A 12,067-nucleotide genomic window follows, 5' to 3' on the forward strand; every position below is an offset into this window, starting at 1 on the left:
GTTTTTTGTTTATGGTAATGGCTGGGTTTTTATGTTAATGATGGTGACTGTGTTTTTTGTTTAATGGTGGTGGTGGGTTTTTTGTTTATGGTGGTGGTTGGGTTTTTTGTAAATGGTGGTGGCTACTTGAACTCAAATAATTTTTTGTAAAGTTTGGAAGCTAAGACATCATTTGTAGATAAATGGTTGTAATTACTTTGTGAACATCTTTATTGTATTTTTAGATTGTATGGATTTTTATTTTTATTTTTATGGATTTGGTTAGAAATGAATGATTATTTATTTATTTATTATGGATTTGATTAGAAGTGAACAGGTTAATGTAATGGCAAGTAAATGTAAAGAATATTAATAAATAAATAAATAATTGGTGACGATAATTTTCATTGCCATATCTGACTATAAGCCGAAATTGGTGACCAATTAATTTTTCAATGATCTATTGAAATTAAAAAAAAAAAAAAAAAAAAAGGGATGCAAAACTTCGTCACCTAATTTATTGAAATTGGGAAAAAAAATACATTTGGTGACAAAATATTTCGTCACTGAAAATAAGGTTTAGTGATGAAAATATTAGGTGACGAAAAACTTTCGTCACCTATCATTTTTTTTATTGGTGACGAAAAAATTTCGTCACCTATCATTATTTTATTGGTGACGAAGCATTTTCGTCACCAATACATTCTGTGATGGAGCTTAGGTGATGAATGATGTTTTGTTACCGTTTCATCACCATATGTATTCGGTGGTGAAATAAGGACATATTGTGACGAAAGGTTTCGTTACCATAGCCCACTTTTGTTATAGTGTCAATTAAAATGCATCATCTATTTTTAGGCTAGAATGGTAGTTATTTTCATTTCATAACTACCCCTCAAATTAAAGGAGATGTTGTTATTTGTAGTAATTAACTACTTGTACTGTCACAGAGGTTAGAGTCAAGTTATTGTTGTCTTTTAAAAGGCCAACATACTTGAACCATTCTAGCCCTACACAAGTACAATTACAATAGCAGTAGAATAGAAAGATAGAGCAGAGAATTTTGTAAGTAATCTATAATGGAGTGTTTGGATGACATGATTTGGGCATTGAAATTTAGATTTGGATGATTAAAATCTAAATATCTTGTTTGAGAAGTTTAAAAAATTGTCAATGATTTAGATTTGACAACTTCACCAAGGATTTTAAACTTTTAAAATGCTTGGATTTGAAATCAATGCATTTCAAATCTAAATCCAAATTTAAGTTTCTAAACGCAACTTAAAAGTTTGTCTTTGTTTTCTTGGTAAAAGTATCCTCAGGATGATAGAGTCACCGTGATATTTCTACCCCTATTCTAGGGTTTTTTCTCACATATATCATTATGTTTTTGCATGTGTTCTGTTTAGTTCATTATTTCCATTCCATTTTAAACCCATTTCTAGCTAAAGATAATGGTGATATAAGTGTGCTAGTAGTTTTGGTTTAGGTGTTTATTCCTAAGATAGACCCTAAAACCTAACTCCTACGTACGCTACTGTTATTCCCTTATCATTACAACATCTTCCACGGGCTATAAATAACTACTAAAATCCATGTACTTTATATAAATAACTCAATCTCCTTTAAATATTTGAACTATTTTCTTAGCAATTAGGAATTAGCAAACTAACAGATCTCAAAACATAATTCCTCACGTTTGAATCTTACCCTTTCTATTAAGAAGGAAGATAACAACTAGAGAAAACAGTGTCATTTTTAAATAAAGAAGTTAGAACTTTTCTTATGACGGTGCCATATTGTTTAAATGAAAAATGCAGTTATGAAGGAACAACACCGCTTCTATTAAATGAAAGCAGTGGAACGCATGTGACTCTAATACCCGTCCATTAAGCACCTCCTTTACGTGTCACACTTAGAGATTATTTTAGTTACAAATATACATATTTCATTGTTTCTTCTCTCTCACTTCTGCCCGCAAGTATATATAAAAGAGCCTACTTGTAATCTATTATTCAAACTCTCTATTTTTTATTTTAAACTTTGAGAAGTAATAAAGCTTGCATTCTAATAAGAGATTTGTTATTAATATGGGATTAGAGCTTTGGTAAGCTCATTAATGGCTTCCACCAAAGAAAATACTTCAATTCCTGCACAATCAACCTCTTCAGATTGATTTGCTTCTTCAATGGCATATGATCCAAACACTAGCCTTTTTGTAGATTGCAAGGTAAGTGGCTTCTTAATATAAATTTTGAAAGCTAATCATATTGCACAAAACGTTGCTTTAAAGTTAAACTAATTTTTGGAAAATTGTTTGTGGAAACTACAGTTTCTTAAAAAGTTTCATGTTGTAACTTTAATATATGATTATTTATAAAAGGTGTACCATATTTGATATTGCAGAGAGAAAATGCATGTATTGTTGGCTGGGAAAGGAAATCATCTTAATTTCCTTTGGGTTCTTGGGGACTAAATCTCCTCCTTATCCTACTGAGAGCTTCTCTTTATTTCTCCTTCAAGCACTTGAGTGCCTCTTCAAAGCTTCAGTGTGAAGTCATTTGTTAAAAAACTTGTGCGCATCTATATGTGAGGTTTATGTATCCTATTTATAGCCTTCCTATTTCTTTGAGAGAGTGGAGATTGGATTTCTCTTCCAATCTCCCTTAGGACTCATCACATCATTCAACGGTGTAGGATTAAAGATTAGGTCCAGGATTTGAGTAAAATCGACCTTCCTTCTCATTTCAGGATGAGGCAAGGAATTCAATACTCCAATCTTACTGGGGATTCATCATTGGCTAGGGCTTTCAAATCAAAGCATGGGCATCTGCAACTAAGAGGGAGTAGTAGAACATCGATTGAAAAGCCAGGTAAGTAAACTTCTATTGATTATTGATTCGACTAGAGGGACTCCTAGCAACAAACTTGTACGAAGGGGCCCTATGGAGACGTGGAAGATACAGGAGCCGCCAGCCGGATCGACCAATAAATGATATATAGGCCAGAGGTATGGACTCATTCGACTAATTAGTGATCCCTAGCCCTACCTAACAATGAGATGTCCCTGAAATATGGACTTAATTGATCGAAAAGCTCAGGCAAGAATAGGACATTCCATAAAAATCTTTCTGATCCGCTAGCTGGTAGTCCTCTCAAATCCCATTTTTTCATCGACAAGTAAGGTCACTGATAATGGACTCCATGGATTTATCACATTATTTTGACAAAAGGGAGATGATTTGTGACATACCCGTATATAGCAATTGGTAGTAGAATGAAGCAACAAGTGTCCAAGGGTCATGCGCAATGCACATGGCCAGGTAGACCTTTAGACACTTGTCACCTATTTTTTGCTGCCACCTAACCTTGTATGTAGTAATTGCTACATATAGGTATGCAGAAAATCCTATCGCTTTGACAAATTAAGTTAGGCTTTGTGTCAATGGATTAGTTCTGGCCAAGGTTGTCAAAATTGTGATCCTACGTAGGATCATGAGGGGTAGGTGGGATCGTGAATCGTAAGATCTTACATATTTTCATATTTAAAGCAAAAAACATATTGATAATGACTTTGTATGTTGAATAATCACGTAAATTGTGAACTTATCCATAAAAAAACAAAGATTTACATTATATGATGTAATTTACATATCATACATCGCTACGTCTATACTAACGAAAAAAAAATTTTAAGTTTTGACCCAATATATCTAAAAGTACAATAAATGTTTAATTAGCAACCAAATACTAAAATATTTATCAATACATATGGAAATATTTTCCAAGTTCTAGTTTACAAGTTCCAAGTTTAAAATCCAAAATAAGCTATCAAACGAAAACTAGCTACCTAGCTAAAATATGAAATCCAAAAGCAAGATTAATATTAAGGTGAATTGAACATTTAATTATTCTCATTCCAGGGTTCTTATGACCACTATCTTAATCATCATCATCCATTTCATTATCTATGTAGACATTATATATCTGTATACTAGAGTTGCAAAAGAGATCAAGATACAACCAAGGGAGTTAATACCGTACCAAAGGCTGTACCGGTTTGGCCAGCGTTACGATATATTTCGGATACCGGTCAATACCAGTGTACCGTTTCGGGTTTACCGCTATTTTTTATATTTATAAATAAATAAATATATATATATATATGTATGTATGTGTGTGTATATATATTATAATAAATATAAAAGTTTACCATAAAACATTTCTTCAAATCAGAACTAATTATTCATGGTTTTAGACTTTAGTATCAATTAAAAGAAAAAAAAAAACACAACATAAAAAATAGAAAGCTTAAAAGTTACTATTGCATACTAAGAAAACAAATAATACTAATAAGTTAATGCAAATAAGTTATCATTCTGCCTTAACAAAAATTCAAAAATTACAAAACCTAAAAAAAAAAAAAAAACCATTTTTCAATACTAGCCGGTACACCCGTTACCAATTGGTATTGCCCGAAATTGGCCAGTATGGCCAGTACATGGCCTGTAGGTTGGTATTTAAACCGGTACATGACCTGTAGGCCAGTATTTAAACCGATATGAAACGTTGATGTTTCAATACCAGTATACATACTGGTACGGTACATACCGGCCAGTACCGGTACGGTATTGACTTCCTTGGATACAACTTCACACTCAACTATTCAAGTTATACCACTCGATAGCAATTACATAGCATGCTAAAAAAAAATCAATCAAATTATATATAAGATAAAACATTTTAGTAATATTGTAACACAAATTAGTATATTGATCAAATAAATTTAGTAGCATTATAGCTTAAAATGTAGCAAAGCCAATATAAATCATTCACTTAGAAATGATGAAGCATTCCTTCATTTTGATTACAAGTGAACTAAAAACTAGAAAACATTTGCTTAGGTTAACATAATTTTATAAAATAAAAATAAAAAAGTCATATCATCACAAAATAGAAAAATAAAAACCCTTATAGCTTCATCAAAACTAAAAATTTATCTCTTCAAAAAAAAAACAAAAAAAAAAAAAAACAAAAATTGATGTTTTGGTAGGATCAGTAGAATACCTATGATCCTATACAATCCTATATGATCCTACATATAATCCTACCATTTTTATGATCTTTGTGCAATTCTAAATATTTTGGTGAGGTGAGATTGTAAAATCATGCGATTCTACAATCTAGATCGCGATTTTGACAACCATGGTTCCAGCTTTGTGTTGGCATTATCATGTGGTCTTGGGTTGGATTTTTTGATGGTGTTGTGATAGAACACAATATATGTATATATATATATATATGTATATATATTTATGTCATGTAGTTTTATGGTGATTCTTCTAACAAGTTTTGTTCTAGATTATTTAATCATTCTTGTTATGTTATTACTAAAATTGATTTTGCATAAATCAAATTGAAATTACTAAATTATAGCATGTTTGAATTTATTCATAATCATGAAATTTGTATTTCTCTCACCTCAATTAACTATGTTACTTACTGGGTTCTGTCTCTCATCTCATTCTTTTACCAAACTTTTTAAAGTAGGTAGTGATCGTTTTGAGATAAATTTTTGTGGCTAGTAATAGTTAAATAACTACTAATGGATTCGATTTTTGTGGCTAGTAGACAACTACTAATGGAGGCTAGATTTTTGAGGTGATGATCCTTAGGTGTTTTACATCCTAAAGGAGACTTGACATATTCTTTTGTATAGAATAGTGTTTTGATAGCTCACATTATATATATATATATATATGTATCATGTAGTTTTATGGTGATTCTTCTAACGAGTTTTGTTCTAGATTATTTAATCATTCTTGTCATGTTATTACTGAAATTGATTTTGCATAAATCAAATTGAAATCCCTAAATTATAGCATGTTTGAAATTTATTCATAATCAGGAAATTTGTATTTCTCTCACCTCCATTAATTATGTTCCTTACTGGGCTCTATCTCTCATCCCATTTGTTTATCAAACTTTTTAAAGAAGGCAGTGATTAGTTTGAGATAGATTTTTGTGGCTAGTAATAGTTAAATAACTACTAATGGATTTGATTTTTGTGGCTAGTAGTAGTTAGACAACTACTAATGGAGGCTAGATTTTTGAGGTGATGATCCTTAGGTGTTGTACATCCTAAAGGAGACTTGACTTATTCTTTTGTATAGAATAGTGGTGATGTCTTTTATTCCCGTTAGGACAAGTTATTGACATGTAATTATATGTAGGCCTCAATTCTTTTGTGGCAAGTGGTATTTGTAATTATTCATAGAGCTCTAACTTACTTTGGGAGCATCTTTATTGAAATTGTTATGAAAATTTCTTGATGTTTGTAAAAATTCTTTGGATTGAAAAAATTTATAGATACCTTTAGGTTGTAGTTTTCTCATATTTTGGACCATTTTTAAGTTTGGGGCATGACAGATGGGAAAGCACAATATACGTTGTTTTCATGTTAATGCAACTAATATTTACGTCTTGTTTGCAGGTGTAACTAACTAACTTATTTTAAGCACAATGTTAATAAATCGCATGCTAAAAAAAGTTGAAGAAGAAATCAGGTTATTACCAATGTAATGAACTATATAGACCCAAAAGAGCTGATAATTTGCTAAAAATCCATATATAAAGGTAAAATTACTCTCTGGCGAAAGATGAATTATTAATTAGTGAAACAAGTGACCCAAATAACATGAAAAGTCTTAAGGCCTAATAAAGCTGCATTAATAACTCACAATTCTCAACACCATGGTTTTGTGTCTTACGAACCAGATGCTGAAACTGTATCTACCCTCAATAATGACTTCTCAGCTAACTTACGTAGTAGAGAAAGCCGAGTTGAGTTTGAATGACCATGACCCACTCTACCCACTCTAATCACCTTTTTTCTCTGATTACGTTCTCTCTTTGGTCGTATTCTGTCTCATGACCGTTGAACTGGGTTGTTTGAGATTTTTTTTTTTTTTTTTTTTAATGGGTTTAATTTGATTGTATTTGTGTGTTTGATCTGAATGGGTTGAGTTTGAAAGAAATTATGAGGATTTGATTTCTAAATGGGTTGATCTGAAATTGAGGAAGAACAAGGGAGAACGGAAACAACGTAACACCAAAAAAGTGGTTTGCAATTGGGGACCATTGGATTGGAGTTATTGGTAGTGACTGAGTTTTTCTGTGAAGGATGAAAATGGTGGAAGAGGTTGGAGAGAGAGTGGTTTGCTTTTGGAAACCGGTTGGAAGGAGTGAGGAAAAAAAAATTAATAAGAGAAGAAGCTAATTTCTTAAGAAATTTGATTATTTTTACTTTCCATCTCCTCATGCCTAAAAGATTGAGATTAACCAATTAACCAAGTACATTAGGTGCAATTACTCATGTAATTCTATTTCCTTGTCCATTCTATATTAATTATTATGGATAATTACAGTAAACACAGCTGTGATTAGGTCTGTTTTCACTTTGCCTACCTGTGATTCAAAACTTAACACTTTGCTCACCTGGGGTCTGCTCTATTAGAACTTCGTTACTCACCTCTGTTAAAATCGAGGATAAATATGTATTTTTGCTTTTCTTTTATGTCTCTCTCCTATCAAGACAAAAAATTCATACAAAATCAAAAAAAAAAAAAAAGATAAAAAAATGTCAATAAGTAAAAATGGTAAAAAGTTGCTTAAGAAGTTCAAAAATGCAGAAACTTCAAGAACTGTTCAGCAAGAGGCAATGTAATCATAGGCACACCATAACAAACTCCCTCCAACATATGAAGGTTTTTCCAACAACCCAAACGAATGAACAATTGGAAGCCTCAATAGCATGAAATCTCAAAACTGGGTTTGCTTCTAAAGACCCAAAAGTGGGTTTGCTTCTAAAGACCCAAAATTGGGTTTACTTCTAAATACCCAAAACTGGGTTTGTCATGTCTAGATCTCTCTCTCTCTCTCTCTCTCTCTCTCTCTCTCTCTCTCTCTCTCTCTCTCTCTCTCTCTCTCTCTCTCTCTCTCTCTCTCTCTCTCTCTCTCTCTCTCTCCAATAGTCACCACAGCCACTTTTGAAACTCATAACCAATTGCAAACCACAACACACAACAACCACCGAGACGAGTGCATATTGCGCCTTCTAGTGTTGTAGAAGTTGCTGCCATCACTAGACATTTCAGCTGACGATTTAAATCTTTGAGTGGAGGTCTTAGAGTCACAAATTGTAGTGTTTGTGTGCAATAGATTCATAATAGAAGAGTCCATGAATTCGGAGTTACGTGTGGTCACGTGAGTAAGTACTACATGAGGTAGCAGTAGAATTAAGGTTAAGTCTATTGAATAAACTTCCATTCTATTAGTGAATTGACTTGTGGATTGTTTAGGATAAAACCCTCCCTAGGTTTTTTACCTTGAAATTGGACTGTTTCATTGGTTTTCCTAGGTCATCATATCGTTTGTGTTCTTTACTTTTCAACTGTTCATAATAAGATTGATACTTGTTTAACCTAGATTTGTTTAATTGAACTAATTAACAACTTTGCTATAGATTAGGTTAAACAATTTGTGTTTTCCAGGAGTCTAAAATCCAACACTATCATCTATATCTATACAATATGTTATTGATTTAACAAATAAGTATAGCATTGATTTTTTGAAGAATTGGCTGCATTATTAGGAAGGAGAGTTCGTTTAGACCCCTTAAACACATTGTTTAACCTAATATATTAACCAAGTGATTACTTAGATTAATTATTCAGATCTAGGTTAAACAAAAATATATCATATCATGCAAAACAACGGAAAAGTAAATAACACCATGATTTTAACTTAGCTATCCTCAAGATAAAACAAATCCCCTATAAGTGAATTGAAGTTTTTACAATTAAATTTAACCCTAAATCTATTACTACCTTTAATAGTAACTTACTGACACGACCACGTGCAAGCTCCAAATTCACAGACTCCTTCTCTTCTTGGATTTACACCAATCCAAGTTGCTTTGCTTGTGACTTTGAGATCTCACTCAAAGGTTTATCAACACAAACTCTCCAGTTTGTGACTCCAAGACCACCCTTGAAGGTTTAAATCATCAACTATTGTTGATATTGTTGTAGCAACTTCAGATCTACCAGTTCTAATGGTATGAGAATGATTTCCGGTAGTGACTTTGATAGAGGAAGACACAATACCTTTTAGATCTCACAAGCGCAACTTAAAAGTCTTTCAAAAGCCTGAAAAACGTAGTTAGGGTCTTCCTTTATATACTAGAAGTGTTTCACTTGAAACCCAAAATGGTTAGGCAGAGTTTAGGCTGAAATAAAATTGTGCAGAAATTTCATGTCTGCAATTTTCAATCGGTCGAATTTCACTGAATTTGAACTCTTCTTTTTGCAGCTTTTATTTTCTTGTTTTCTGACTTGTAATACCTTAAGCATTGTCTAATAAAATCTATAGACCCTAAGATCTATACCTAGACAAGTTTGTGCTCATGGTTTGCGCTCATGGTTTGCCAATTATTCTAAACTTTTAGAACCTAACAGTCTCCCCCTTTGGCAATCAATGACAAAACTCACATACAAAATGAAATGCTCAAATATAAGAACAGCCCTATTACAATAAAATGCCCAATTACATCACAAATCCCAATCTAAGACTTCAAACCTAAAAGTTGCTAGAGGAGGCAGAAGATCTTGATCAAAATGTATCTGTCTTTCCTAAAACACTTAAAAGAGCACATCACCACATGTGTGGAAATAAAGACAAATAAACAACAAATAACAAATATGCAATAACAGCAAATAACAAACATGTAAACTAACTCTCCCCCATAGTTAGAAACATAAAAAATAAAAAACTTTTATTTTCTCCCCCTTTCAAAGACAATTTCATCTCCCCCTAAATAAAAACAGTTATAAACCTTTTCCAAATTTCATCCATTTCTCTCCCTTTTTGTCACATATTGACAAAGACAACCCAATCAATAGGTAGACATTAAACATCCATAACAGAGGTCAAGAGAAAATAGAGGATCAAGAAACAACTCCCTTTATGAACATCATAGATTTTTTTTTTTTTTTTTAAAAAAAAAAAAATCTCCCCCTATAAAAATAGGAAAAACAAAACTGTTTGGGAAAAATTGTTTAGGGGAAAATTTAGGAGGTGGGGAAAACTAAAAAGACATAAACCTAACCAAAAAAAAGTTGAGGATACACATGAAGAAAAATATTCTCTCTTTCAATATATGCAAACTTGACACTACGTGACCCATAAACAAATCTCAATAGTAGAGAAAATATTTGCACATTTATTATCCACTATATCTAAAAAAAACATATTTCCAATTTTTACCAATTCACACATCAAGAAAGACATCATATACTAACATGTACAAAACTCAAAAATTAATCAATCAATTTTTAGATAAAGTTGAGTACCCAATTTAGCAAAGTGTATGTGTGATGTGCGTAAAAATAATGAGAGATATGACTACAAAAATGCAAGATGGATAAAGAAAACAATGCAATGCATGTCCTAATCTATATGTGCAATGCATGAAAAGACTGATCGGTTAAAAACTTAAAAATTGAAAATTTTCTAGTTTCGATTGATCAAACATCAATCGAGTATCGATCGAGAGAGGCAGAGAGTTTTGAACACAAAAGCTCACCTTTTCAATCAGTCAAGGGAGATCTTTGATTGGTCAAAACGGTTAAAATTTTTAAAACTTTGAAATCTGAAAATTTTATGTAAAAAAACAATTTGAAAGGATGTTTTTAAGACTCAATGTATATAAACATGATCCAGAAAAGTTTTAAAAACATGATGCCTCTTAAATGCAAATATCAAAACCAATCAAGAAGTTAAAAATAAAGATTTTAAACTTCTGAATACATTTTTCTTCAAATTCCCAACCAAAAACAAAAATTTGTATTTGCACATCAGTTTATAAGCAATTATAGATGGCCAGATTAGTCGACACACAATCATATGTTCAGAGTTTAGCAAAGATTTGGGTGTGGTGTGTGCAACTAGTATGTGTATGAGATACATAAGAGGTGATATGTATATAGAAATTAAACACGATTTCTATATTATCCATCACAAAAGTTTGAAAGTGACTATCACCAAAAGAGTTGCATCATATAACTTCCACATCTCCTAGAAAACACGCTTACAACCATGCATTTTTTTTTTTTTTAATTTTTCTTTTTCTTTTTCTTTTTCTTTTGAAGCATATTTTTCTTTGTTTTTCATTTTTCTTTTTGCTTCTTTTATCTATAGTACAGTAACACCTTAAGTATTTAGTTGTGCAAATGCTACACCTTACCGAGCACGGCTATTATGATTTGCATATAGGTGTTCATGATTGGCGAGTAACAGTGGTGAGATGGTTATTTATGCATTTCTCCTAGGATTTTTAGTCCTTACAATAAAAAAAATGTGACTTCAAAATCAAGAGCATATGATTAAAAACCATAAACAACTCACACAATATAAGAACTACATAGCACAAACTAGCATAGTGTAGAAAAATAAAGTTCATAAAAGCTAAACAAGGTATATAGTCATGAAGTGCAAATTTCATAGGCCAACCTCAATTACACACTTGAAGATGTGTAATACAAATAAATAAAATCTTGTTGTGTTTTTAAAATTTTTATGACCAAAAAAAAAAAAAAAGCACACATTATGCTAAATGAAAAAAAAAAATTACAAAAACAATGCATGAACAGTGCTCAAATAAGCTATAAAGGGTACACAAATAAAAAATATCAATTTTTTAATTAACCCATGAGTACATGTTTAATCTAGTAAATACTTATACAAAATCAAAAATAGCTTATGCACTCAATTTTGCAACACATACTTTCTATGTTTCTCCACATTCTCAAGTAAGTTTTAAATCAAGAGAGAGATATCATAATTCATATAATCCTCAAGAAAAATAAAACTAGACACAAAATAAAATATTTTTCTCATTTTGAAAATTTTCAATTTAAAAAAAAAAAACAAAAAAACCTAAAACAAAAACAAAAACATGTCCACAAATAATTGAAATAATTATATCAAGGACAAATAAACAATACTCACCTTAGCAAGTCTTTTCTCA

Source organism: Quercus lobata, chromosome 9 (genome assembly GCF_001633185.2).
Source record: "Quercus lobata isolate SW786 chromosome 9, ValleyOak3.0 Primary Assembly, whole genome shotgun sequence".
Classification (NCBI taxonomy): Eukaryota; Viridiplantae; Streptophyta; class Magnoliopsida; order Fagales; family Fagaceae; genus Quercus; species Quercus lobata.